The following is a 13,926-nucleotide window of genomic DNA, read 5'->3' as shown; positions in this document are numbered from 1 at the left end:
ACTCAACTCCATTACCCGGCTCAGACAGTGACACCCTGAGGAGATGGTCACCAACCGCAGAATCTACCCATTTCGCGTCGCGGCTCCCCTTTTGCCGTTTCAACAATTTTAATGCGCTCAATGGACGCAGGGGGAGGGTGGGTGCTCTTTTTTGGGGGTTGTGTAAGGTGGGGGAAAGCTCATTAATATGGAAAACTTTTATGAGGCAGTCGCTCCTCTTGTTAACTTTGCTTGTAATTTCGCCTTTTAGCAAGGTATAATTTTAATAGCATACTTCTCAGGGCTTTCGCTTCACGAGGCAAGCGATGGAGGTTCAGCGTTGCATCCATCGACATTCCATACTCCATCGCTGCTAATGGAGCACGCTGCAGCAATTTCGAGACATTCACAAGCATATAAATTTCGGTTTGCATACTTTTTGGTCATTAGATATTTAGTATAATGTGAGTTTTTATGCGCGCCGCGAGCTTAACAACGATATCAAAAATTGTATTATGATCGATTGCTGCTTACCTGACCGAATCCCCGGAATTTTTATGAGCTGGCCTTTAAAAAAAAACAGTAGGTATTCCCTTTTTACCATCGCGCAACGGAGAATAATTGAATTTCTATGATAATTTAATGGGCATCTCGACGCTTTCAGCTCCTGAAGAACTAATGTGCTGGCCAAATTGCCAAATACTTGGCCAAACCTTTGATGAATAGTTTCGGATAACAGTAGCGATGGCAACATAGCTTTACCCGTCGCATCCGTGATTTATCCCCCCGCACAACAGCACTCTCGCAATGGACCCGCTCCGCGATTGATGTACTCGCTAAGCGTTTGATTGATGGCTCAGTCAGTCAGTCAGTCAGTCAATCGTTCGACCCGTCAAAAGCGCTTTCCAATTATGTGTGCGAGAAACTCGAATCTCTTTTGGCAGCAGCATCGCTCTTTGGCGGAATTTTAATCGAAGATCTATGGCAGACAAATGCATTTCACAGTCATGCACGAGACGCTGCACCTGTGCCCTCGGTTTATTAGCGCAGGTAATTTCAATTAGGTTGCAACAACTGATGCCAACCACTGAGTGAAATGGAAGTGGCAGCTAATTAAATTACAACATTCACTCCATCTGCTTATGCAAATTAGTATGTATATCTATGTACCAGGCTTCATTTCAACCCAAGTTTACATTCTCTGTTGTCCTGCCTCACCTCAAAATGCGGTAATTCACCAGGTTTGAGGTCAATGAGGGATTTGATAAGTAACCAGAGGAAACCAAATTAGGAAATGCTGCTCTGGAAGGGTTACAGATTCATCTGCGATGCCAATTTGTTCCGAAACTCTGCAGTGACCAACATGGCTGGATAATTATAAATTTCTTGGTTACATTAATATGAATCTTAATTATACTAAATTAAGATGATTCCTGAATTTTAAGGATTTGATAAAATATTAACCTAACAAGTATTTGGATGTAAGTTGAGTTCTTTACCTAAACCATTTTATTTGCATTATTGCTAAAGTTTATTTTATGCTTTATAGTTTTATTCCAATTTTTAGTTAATACAAAAATATATATTTATACAGTATTCCAAATTGAATAAATAGTAAATAAACTTTTATACTAAATAAGAGTACTCTTTGGTTGAAAGTAAACAAAACTAAATAATAAAGTAAATAATACAATAATAATAATATACTTTTTGCACTTCTTATTCTTTATTTTATTTATTTCCTATACTTTTAAATAGCTTTGCCTACCTTCAACAACTTTTCAAGATCAACTCCATTCGTGTTGATAAAGTTCCCAGCTCTTGAATGTATCTCAGATAATTCCAAAGAAATCCCCCCCATTAATTAGCAACATCTACACGTTGCAAGTGCGAGGCCATTGATGGCATTTCTAAGATGCTGCACAGAGGAAAATAAATGAATTCCGTTATAATTAATTACGTTGAACACCCGACCAATCCGAATCCGAATCCGAATCCGAATCCGAGTCCGGCACTCCACTTCTATCTCATCCGCTTAGGAGGGGGCTTAGGGGCGGAACAATTCATATTAGAAAGTGAAATAAAAATGCCGCACAAATAGTTTGTGCTTTCGTGCGGAAAATGGCCAAGATGACAAAGGCAAAATGCTGTAAACATCTCTGCGGTGGATACTGTGAGTCCCCGGGGAGGAGCGACGGGGTCAGCCAGAGCAAACAATTGGCCAACGAATTAATGATGGCACAGCTCTGAACAATGAACCGAGCAAATGAGGAGCTGGAATCCTCGGATCAGCTTGATTAATTGCCCTTTTGCTGGCTTAGAGAGTCCCGGATTCCGCATGCAGATGCGTTTTGCCGTTTGGAAAATGCAGTTGTATTTCTTGCCAGAAAGTCAAAGGGAAAGCCGCCTGCTTACGCCCACTTTTCCACCCCCACCCCACTTCTTTTTTTTTTGCTTCTTGTGATGGCAAAAGGAAAAGGCAAAGACATCGGCCTTTGTCTTGCGCGGCGAAATAACTTGCATTCCAAATGGAAAATAAATGTAAAACGCCCACAATTCGGTTTCTCACAATAAAATTGAAGACGAACTGCAAAAGACGTCAGATATGTATAAATAAAATGCAGAATGGCGGTGGGAGAAAAAATTTATTGAAAGGGTGGAACGATTCTCAGTCGAAGAGTGAATTCCCTTCAAGAAAATAGTTAAAGGTTTGAATTTAAAGGCCTCAAAACCAATCTAGTTAAAGTAATTAAGATATTATATTATATATATTTTATGAGACATAATCCTTGAGGAATTGATAGCTAGAGGAAACTAGAAATATCTCAAGAGATATTAGTCACATTTCAAGGATTAAACCTGCATCATTTTCCAACAATTACCAATCAAAGTGCCCCAGCTATATTTTTTTTGTACGACAAAAGGGTATTCAAAGTTATGCCGCAAAAAGAGAAACGCCTTCTCGCTTTTTTCTGCAGCAAAGCGAAGCGAGAAAAGAACTGAGGAAAAAAATAACGAAGTATTTTCCAATAAATTTGCATAAGTTGCATTGGAAAGCCACCAGGCACAGGCCGCACGGCAAGGAAGATGCTGAGGATGCCGCAAAACGTCGCCCTCTGCAGGCAGGCAGGTTGCATTTTTCACCATTTTTCTCGGCTTTTCAGGACTTTTTCCTCCGCTTTCCGCCGCAAGTTCTGTGCCTTTGTCGGGATGCTGCGATGCATAGTTGAGGGGAGGCGTGCATCAGGTGTAGTAGTTTTGTGGGCGTGGAAGTCGATCCAAGAGATGCAGATAGAGACCGAACAGTGCTTGAGTAGAAGTATTTGGAATAAAATATTTACCCGGCTCTTTATACTTCGCACAGGGTAATTTTCCGTTCTCATCCAAGGCTCCGCAAGGATGTGACAAATGTTTCGGGAAAATCATGAGCTGTTTGACATGTTAAACATTTCCGTTTTCCCTTTGATTGATTGTGCCATGTACACAAGCACTATTAATGTGCATTACTTAAAGCCCAAAATAAATTTAATTGTGAGCGTAATCACATTAAATTGGCAGAGCTTGGAAAAGGACAAACATAAGTAAGCAAAAGCCACAGAAATAAACTAGTTAATAAAGCTATCAAATCGGAAAGAACACACTGAGAAGAACAATATTTACACCTAAATTCATTATAATAATGCCTCATAAGGAATTGGATTAATTGGATTCAGGTATGTAGACTTTCATATTTAATTAAAATTGAGCAAATAGTCCATCGAAGGTATTTTAAATTTTCGTCACTTCTACTGAAGATTTTAATTACAAGAATTTACAGCAATTAAGACTTAATCCTTAAGGCTTGAATTATGGTAATCAACTTGATTAAACAAAGCTAGTTAGCTTTGTTCTTAAATACAAGCCTTTTGGCAAAGTGTTGTATAGATTTAAATCCAAAAACTTGAACAATATAATCTAGAACTTAAGTTTAAACTTGATTAATTTACAACCTTTAAATTATTTGAAGGCCGTTTCTCGCTGTTAAAGGACAAACTCGCACACACGACTCATGGTCGACTGGTGAATTATAAATTTTCAATGAATTGACACTTAAGGTCATGTCGCACTAAGCTCTTCATTTTGCTCACGTAGCCAGGACGTCGAAGGTGTCGTGGTCACCAGTGCGTGTGCTTGTTAAGTCTGTCACCAGGCGGAGGAGGAGGAGCCTTCGAGGCGAGCCGGGTTCGATTTGGCAGAAAATCCTGCTCTTTTTGTGGCAAACTTTCATCGCCAATGTGTAGCCCTGAGGCGCACATACACACAGCCCTTTCTCCGTTTTGCACCTTCCTGCAGAAATTGATAGAAAAATGGAAAAGTTTTCTTGAACTTTTTTTTTTTTGGTACTGGACTTTGGAGGTGTGGACTTTCAAGGACACAGCTCGCACGGAATCCAACGACACCCTTGGTATTTGTAATTACCCCAAGGCAGGTAATAAATGTGCATTGAAATTAGTTAAGCTCATTTGTCCGTTGTCCAAGTAAGAGTCGAGTCCTGGCTTTGTTGCGCAGCTGCAGAGAGCGAGCGAAGGTCCTGCGGACGGGGGAAATTTTCTCTTCGGTTTCGCATCTGCGATAATTGAATACAAAGTTGCAATCAGAAACAAAGCAAAATTAATGTAGTCACATATATTTTGGGCAAATTGAAATATCACTTGGCCATAAATTATTACGGCTTACACACACACACACACACACGCATATCCTTTAGTTGCTGTCAAGCGACAAATATTTTGTGTTCTTGGAAATCTATGAAACTGAAACAAGACAAATGGTAATCGCAACATTTATTAGCCGAGTTGGCTATCAGGGCCAAATCATTGGCCAGCCCAGAGGCTCATAAATATATGGCCAAATACCACACCGATTGATGTGGCCTAAAAGTTGAGTTACGAGTATATGCTTTCTAATTGTTAAATATATATATAAATATATTAAAATGTAAATATATAAGTCACCTTAATTACAACTAATCCAATTCTCTTTTACACTTAACTGACGTTGCTAGGACAGACTATAATATTCGCATCAGGTCAGTCAACTTTAGTTGCAAAATGCTAAAGAAACTTCTGCAAAGTTGATACTGCTCTGTAGTTTGGTTATTTAGAGCATAGCTTACACTAACAACATGTTGTTACTAAATGAATCCCCCCCCCCCAAAAAAAAAAAAGTTGACTTTACAGGCAGGCAATTTCTATTTTCATTTAATAGCCAAAGTTTTTATGCAACATTCGAAATTTGTGCCAAAAATATTTTCGGTGAGGCAGCAAAGTTTCTTGTTTTGCCATAAAAGTAAAAGGTGTGCCAGAGGGCCCAAAAAACACACTCAAAAAAACAAAAAAAAAAAAAAAAAAAGAAAATAAAGGAAAGATGTTGGCTAAAAGAGGCAGGGATGCCATAAAGCAGAATCAGGACCAGACTCGGTCTCTGCAATTCCGATTTGAATTACATCGTGTGCTGTTGTTGCTCCTTCTTATTAAAAGGTTACAATTTCAAACTTCAATTTTGCAGAATTTAATAACCAAGGCAGAGAGAGAGGGGGAGTCAAGGGGAATGCGAAATATTTATGAGGAGAAATTCGGCTCCTGGGGACAGGCTTCGAAATTTATTGAGGGGGAAGAACCGGCAAAGTGTCGCGGGGGTTGCGCTTTGAATTTGCAATTTCAATTTGAAAACAATAAACTAAGTCCATCGATTAAATCCTGCGCACGTAAGGCCGCGCGGCTTAGTTATCCTCGACGCTGTCTCTCCATTGTTGTCCTTCCCTTCGCCATATCCCCCATAAAGCCCACTCTTTCGTTTCGGTTTTGGCTATTCGGTGCCTTATTTATGCGGTGTTCTCGGGGGGGAGTCCTTCATTATGCCGGCGATAGTATCGCCTGCGAAAAGGGAGAACCAAAGGAATGGCCAGGAAAAGCCTAATGCGCTTCGAAGGATATTCCAAGTCAGAGTCGTCGTTCAAATTCAAGAACAAGAAGTTACGGCAATAAAAGTCCCCCAACAAAAATAAATTTAGCGCGTAATCAGGGTTTAATGCTGAGGCTGAGACCAAATCCACATAACAGCTGTCAATTAAAAAGGATAATTTCCCTGATATCCATCACCCAGGAAATGGCAAACTAGCCGAAGGAGAAGGGAATGAGAACCAACTTGAAAATGGCTTCCAGCTTCTGCTGTAGATTCTGGCTTTCGGTTTTGGTTTCGACCGGGCCAGTGAATTATGGCCAACAAATTAGTGCGGATTAACACGGCTGTGTGTGAATTGTCCAAATGGAATGGAGCGTGCTTGCTCCGCTTCGTTTCGTTTCGTTTGGTTTCATTTCGGAAAGCCCTCTTTAAAGCCAAAGTCAGCTTGATTCATTGTGCACACAAGCGAGATTTTGATAGATTTTGAAAGATGCGGCTTTTCGGGGCAAGTCCAGTCAGTGGCTTGCCCAATTATTTCCTTCTTCCGGCCTGCCACTTAAAAGAAACCTTCGCTGCAGATACCACTGAGCTTCCAGGATTTAGAGTGCGGGGTGCGAGTGGATCGCCATTTTGTGGCGCTGTCAGAGTCATGTCCCAACACAATGACAGGCACACTCACACACACACACACACCCTGACAAGCAGATATATGTATATACACCCATACCACTAATCCACTGAACCAATTTGCTAGACAAGAGCAATGTATGAGCACCACAATGGTTATTGACAGCCGACATTCATACAGAGACAGACGCTCCAAGGAAGCCAGGATCGAAACGAAGTGGTAATAAGTGGAGCACTGATAACGAAGCAAACACACAGGATGCTCTTTCTTCATTAAAAATAAATCTATTATTTTAAAAAAAGTTGTAGAGGAGATGGAGGCACTTAGGGGAGACTATTAAGAGTCTGATTGAGTAAATTTTAGGTATTATCCTCATTTAAATTACAGAAATGATTTATCAATTGCATTTATTATATCTAGTTTAATGTGTCTTTCCAAGTATATTGACCTAGTTGGTGTAAATAATTTAGCAAAGCTTTTAAAACACGTCGTGTATGTATTTGAATACATTTGTACATATTTCCCTGTTACTTACCAGGACATACCCTAATGTCAAAGCTAACGTTGAAGGACAGCTGTCCCGAGATCAGGCAATGCTGCATATGGCCTCAAATTCCTTTGGACAGAAAGTCTATTAAAGTTGCATACGCATTCCTCTGGCTTTTACTCTTTAAGGCGACAAAATGCGAAGGAGAGTTGGCCAAATAGGCGCCGGCAATTCGGTCAGTGACAAGCCAAACTCAAAGGACTCAGACAAGTTTTTTGGCCAGGATGAAACCTTTTTTTCTCGGTCTGGCACGTGCTGTCTAGTGCAGGCACATGTGGAGCCCAGAGCCCCAGAAGATTCCCATAAATGTTCTATGGCATATAGCATATAGAATATGGAGAGAAAGTCAAAGTGGAAAGCGGCACTATTAAAGCACAATCACATTTTAGCATTTATTGTGGCAATTTCGCCAAGAAGCGATTCCCCGTAATGGCTTTCTTTTTCGGGGCCCTGTTGCCAATGCCGGACCATTGTTGCGATATTCGTATCAGTTACTAAATTCAAATACCAAATGCCAAGGTTGAGGCCAATCCCCATTCGGATGTGTGTAGCATGTTCCGCTTATGGCCCCATAACCATACCCATAATAATAATAATAATAAGGAAGCGAATTCGAATGCCTTGTCCCTAATTGATGGGGCTGGCATATATGATTTCATTTATTCCCATCCAAAAAATGTAACAGTGTATATGTGAGGGGGCACTATTCATCATGCAATTGTAACAAATTAGAATGTAAAAACGGCTTTCTGGTCATGTTAAAGTCGCTGGACAGACTCATTATGTCAGGCGGTATTTATATGGTATGGTATGGTATGGAATGGTTTGGTAACCCTCCAGGCCACATCAAAATGAAATGAATGCACTTCTCCGCCCATCCGGCCATCGACCAAATAAAAATAGTGCACAGGCAATGGAAATTCGCATCGAAACCCATAATGAACTGGGCGGGTGCACCGAGTAAATAAAGTGCTGACTATTCAATGCAATTACATGGAGACGGATAACATTTTACCAGGGATCGGTAATATAGGAGATGAAAAGGGTATATCCGGTTGATATACAATTGAATTATATTAGAAATAAATATAATAATATCTATTCTAAGAACCTCTTTTCTTTTCACTTGAAAAACGAAAGATGCAAGTGGAGAACTCTATACCATTATTAATACCAGGTCATTAGGAATATTTAACAACTGTTATACGTATATATTACATATAAATATAATATATATATTAAATATAAATATAATATATACTTATTGTAATATTTATTCTAAGAACCTCTAATCTTTTCACTTGAAAAACGAAAGATGCAAGTGGAGAACTCTATACCATTATTAAGATCAGGTCATTAGGAATATTTAAAAACTGATATACGTATAAATTACATACAAATGTAATATATATATTAAATATAAATATAATATAGTTCCTGTAATATTTATTATAAGAACCATATTTATTATATACCATTTTTAATGCCAGGTCATTAGGAATATTTAACAAATGTTATACGTACATATATATTAATTATAACTGCTTTCATATATCTTGCTTAAAATGTTCATATTTCTTTTAAAGTTTGCAACCTTTTTGCTCTCCTCGAAATTTCCGAATTACTAATTGTTCAAATCGAATATTCGTAGAGAATGCATCGCTTTGTGAAACTATTTCGCCAGCGAAAATATTTCATCCGTACTTTTCAGCGAATTTTTTGGGCAAAAAGCGAACTCTCCTCCTTTGTGAATTTGGCTTTCGGATCATTTTGTGCTTTTGCTGAACAATGAAGCCTATTGAATATCTGCAAAACTATTTCGCCGGTTAAGTTTTGCTGCTGAAAGCATTTTCGAATGGTGAATGGTGGGTCCTGAACCGGTTCGAAGCACCAAGTTTCCATTGGGGCTCAGTACCAGAGTCCAGAGCCATTATTCTGCATTCGTAATTAGAAGTCTGCGGCAATGGCAGTTTATCAGGCAGGCGAAAGTTTGCGCCGCGCGAAATTGTTATTTGAAACATGGAAATTAAATGATTGTTAACTTGTGCGTGCCGTTCCGTGGCATTTTGTGCTCTCTTAAATTTTTGCATTAGTGCCACCCGAAACTTTTTCCTCGCTGTGGGGTTGTGGGGGGAAAGTGGAGGAAAGTGGTGTTAAAGTGGCAAGCAAAGCGGGGTGTCGTGGGTGGAAAGTTGCAGTTGCACAGTTGCTTGAGTGAAATTGAATCAGAGTGTTTGTGTTGCGTCTCGTGAGCAAACAGACCACTGAGATTGAGCGCCTCTAATGACACGACCACGCCCACTCGCCATAACCCCGGAAGGCGGAGGCGGTTGTCTCTGCCTGTATGTGTGTGTGTGTGTTATTGCCTCGGTGTGTTTACAGTTTTACAAGCATGTTGCCAACAGCTTCTTACAAGCAAAGTCAAGTGGAGTTGCATGGAATTGGGGGTAAGACTGCGTCTTTTGTTTCCACTGTCGGAGTGATGTATAAATCAGTGGCATGCCAAGGATATTTTTTCAAGAGTCAAGGGGATTTCTATGACTTATACGTACTATATATTCTTAAAAGTCTTTGTTGAACTGATAAAGTCAGCAAAACGAAAGATTGGTAACGTCGAAATGCAATTGTTTTAAAAGCTTTGCATTTGAAGTCTTGGTATATTACAGAAAATATCTAATTTTACTAATTTTACTTAATTAAACTTCCTTAAATTGGCTTAATACCTATATTACAAGATGTTTAAACATGTCTTCTTTAATTGCAATTGTAATATATATATTTAGAGCAATTTTTATTTACTATTTACTTTGTATTTCCTGGCATTGAATGTTTTACAAAAGTATCTTCAACAATCTCCCCCCTTGAAGAGACACCACTGTCACTGAATCGCACTCGCTTGGATTTTGGGACGTAAATTTACAATGTAATTACAGCAGAAAAGCTGCACATGCATAAATGATTACGTATATACGAGCTGCAAACGATGTTGTCAATTAAAGCAAACAGGGATCAATGCATTGTTTATCCTTGTGCCAGGCTGACTGGTCGAAGGAGGGAATCCAGATATTTGGATGTGAACCTCTTGGGCCCCCCCGCTGCTTTATTGCCTTAATAGGCCCCCCCTCGCCCACCTTTGTTGTGAGGGGCATTAAAGCAAATGCGAAACAATTGCCACATCGACACTCGATGGCTCTCATTTGCGGTCTCTTTTCCTTTCGTTCCGTTTATTGCCATCAATTATTTATACATACAATTATTCTTCTACCTTTTGCGAGTGCCTCGTATCCTGGTGCCTGCTGCCTGCTGCCTGCTGCCAATGATCCTTAATCGGGTTGGAGAGCAGAGTGCAATTGCTGGATGTTTTCTGTTTTCTGTTTCTGTTGGCTTTTTGTGGCCATTCCTGTTCCTTTTTTCCTCTTTTTTTGCGCTTTAACCGAATGGCTCTCTTGGCCTGGCCCAATTAAACGTGGCTGGGTCAAACGCTTGCTGCACCTTACAGCCCCGCCATAAATCAAACTTGATTAATTGGGGTTAAAGGACACAGCCCCATCCCCTCCCACTCCCCTTTGCAAACAACAACAAGAAGTACAAGGGACTCGTTTATTAATTATTGAACTGTTCAAGTGTTTGCTGCTAGATGGATGCGCATTGTTCTAATTGCAATTTCTCCAAGGCAACCATTGCAAGGCCTTTCCATTGAATAATGTATCACATTACGTATACGCACTGTGCGCCGCCATTCATTTTTAATCAGCTGCAAAATCAGCTTTAATGTGTCGACATGTGTGTGTGTGTGTGTGTGTGCTTGTGCATATTTGTCGCCTCAAGAGACTCAACAAACTCACACACACACTCACAGGCAATCAGAAAATTTTCACCTTTTTGAAGGTTGTTTTTCTTGCCGGCAGTTGCCACGTGTTTTCCCCACTTGTTTTTATGGCTTTTCCAGCGTTCTTTTTTGTTTCTTTTTTTAAGGGGTATCTTAGAGTTGAAAGGTGTTTCGTTTTTCATATTTATATTTTTCGATTTTATATTTTAAGATTATTTATTAGAGTTTAAATTCTATTTAAAATGGTTATTATATTGGAAAAACCTTAGTAATGGACTATTAAAAACTTGTGCTAAGAATTTCCTGACCATTAAAAGATTATTTAAAGTTTCTACAGAAATTAAATTTATATATTCTCTATTTTGTTGTTATTATTTTCTATTATATTTTTTTTTCAATCCCACGGTATTCAGAGTTCCTGAATCAATTTCAAAAACACTTTCGCCTCTTTTTCTTATTTTGTATTATGGGTTTTCTTTTTGGCCACCTTGCTGCATTTGCCTTAATTGGAAATGAACTTAATTTTGTCGGTTCATTTAAATTTCAACTTTGATGGTGCCGCACACACACACACATGTGTGTGTGTGCGGCATTAGTCTAGACTTTGGAACCAGAACCAGGACCAGGACTCGGTGGAAATGAAAACAATCCTCGAGCGGCCCACGCAGCTTGCACAGGCAAAACGCTTCCTGTTAAATTAATAGAAACAATTTTGGCCAACAAATTCCCGTGATTGTTTTTAGCTTTCTATGGCCGGAATGTAGAAGCATCTGGCGGAACGGAACCAACAAGAAGAAAAATAGAAATTTCAACTTTTTCTAGGAGGCACTCAGCCTCCGCTTGGTGATTCATAAACCAATATAGAAGCGGAATCTACGACTTTTTGTTTTGCTCATACATTTTGCTCTTGCATTTCATTTTGCGATCTGGCATCTAATGATATGGAAATAATTATTGATTGTGTTGTGCGGGCAACACACACACTCACACACACACACACACACACACACACTGGCCCCGGGAGTTGTGCAGGAAAGTGTGCGTATATATGGGATATGTATAATGTATTATATTCTCCATTGGAGCTTAATAGATGTTGGCGCCTCCGTGCGTACATTTCAGTTATCCTTAAACTTTTCCACCCGCTGCCGGCACATACATACATATGTGTATGCGGGGTGGGGGGATAAAAAAAAAAAGCAAAGTCCTGGGAACGGATAACGGAAAACAAGGCAAAAGCTGTTCGTTCGGATGAATATATATGGGAAGCCATTTGCAAATAAATTGAATGCTCAATTTCAATAATTTTGCATACTTTCTGGCGCAGACAAAGTTGTTTCTAATCCATTTCGACGGGTGGGCGGACATTCAAGGAGGTTGTGTTGCCGAAGCTTGCGCTTATTACACATCTAGTTGGGTGTGAAAATTCCTATAGTCCCGGGGCTCATGTGTGTGTAAAAATAGCCAAGCTCGCACATCTGTAAAATGCGCAAAATCATGATTAAAAAACTTTTCCTGCCTCGAAGCAATTAAAGTTTGTTCTTCGGCCCATCAAACTGATTGCATAACTATTGTTCACCCCCTCGAGTTCTCTAAGGTCACCGTCTAGACGACACTGCCAGTTCCCTACACACTTAATGATATTGATAGAGTGCCGGCCTTGACGCCAGATTTTCCACGCTTTTCTTCGAGCAAACAAACCAATTGAGACATACTCGCGGGACACAAAGGGCGAGGAAGTGGATGGAATCCTGTGAAATGCTCGAATCGAAACGAAATCAACTGAACGAATGAATGAATGAAAGAGGGACTTGGCGAATGCACATGATTGTAAAATTGTAAATTTTATTTGTTATTTTATTTACATAAATTTCCCCTGGGAAATGCTTGCTGCTTGCATGAATATCCTTGCACACAATGCAGCAGAAGGCCTACGAACTCCATGTTGCTCCCCATGTCCTTCATCGATACCACACTAGTTTGTGTGTGTGTGTGTGTGTTTGTGGAGACTCAAGGACAAAACCAAATTGCCATGGGTTTTGTGGCCATCAGAAATTCTAGTTAAATGTAGGCAGCTTTCACTTTAGAGCTATGTAAATGCAAGCCAGAGAAAAATATTTAAAAGTTAATATTTCAAAGTGTATCCCTTAAACACCAATTGATCCTAAATCAGAACTTTTATTTCCTTATTTTATGTTTTCTTTAACATATTTTCTGTCTGTAAATTTATAGTTTCTTTGGGGAGCCGCAGCCGGACCAGAACTTTTAATTTGTAGAGTAACCGGACTTCAGCCAAGTGTCTCGAGCTGCCCTCTCTCCCCCCTCTTGGCCTGTCAGCAAAAATTCTCCTACGATTTTTGGGAAAATTCGTTTTGAATGTTTTTCTTTTTTTTTTTTGGGCAAATAATTGCCGGGGCACCATGAGATGTTTGTTATTTACAGTATCTGTGTGTGAACCAAATTTACCTGGGGGAAAACCGAAAATACATTTTTGCCCTCTGTTTCTCTACGCTCCATAAATGAATGAATGAATGAGTGAATGTTGGCCAAGCAACGTAGATGCAATTAGGGTTAGTTTTCCAGTGACGAGGCACAAGAATGAAACGTTTAGGGGCGAAAGGGGGGATTAAATTCCGTAGAAGAACGCTGGCTTCCGTTTTGTGCCGCACGCTTGGAGTGGCAACAAGTGCCACTTGCACTTTGACTGACGCGCCAGCTTCTTGGCTTGGTTTGTGTGTTCGGGTTTGGGTCCGGGGCCTGGCTCTGACTTTGGCTCTGGGATTCCGCTTTTGGCCCGACCGGCAAACTGCTAAAAAGTGCGCAAAATTAAGTGCCTGGCTGCTGTCTAAAAGGTGCTTCAGCTACTCGAGTGCGCGGGGAGATGGAGGAGCTGGAGGAGCTGGAGGATCTGGAGGAGCTAGAGGAACTGCGCTCATATTTAGCGGCTTTAGACATTTGCAGAACTCTGAAAGGCAAACGAGCCAAGCTCGAATGCAGTCT

Source organism: Drosophila serrata, unplaced genomic scaffold (assembly GCF_035046125.1).
Source record: "Drosophila serrata isolate PLE 108 unplaced genomic scaffold, ASM3504612v1 contig_184, whole genome shotgun sequence".
Classification (NCBI taxonomy): Eukaryota; Metazoa; Arthropoda; class Insecta; order Diptera; family Drosophilidae; genus Drosophila; species Drosophila serrata.
This window is presented reverse-complemented; position numbering follows the sequence as displayed.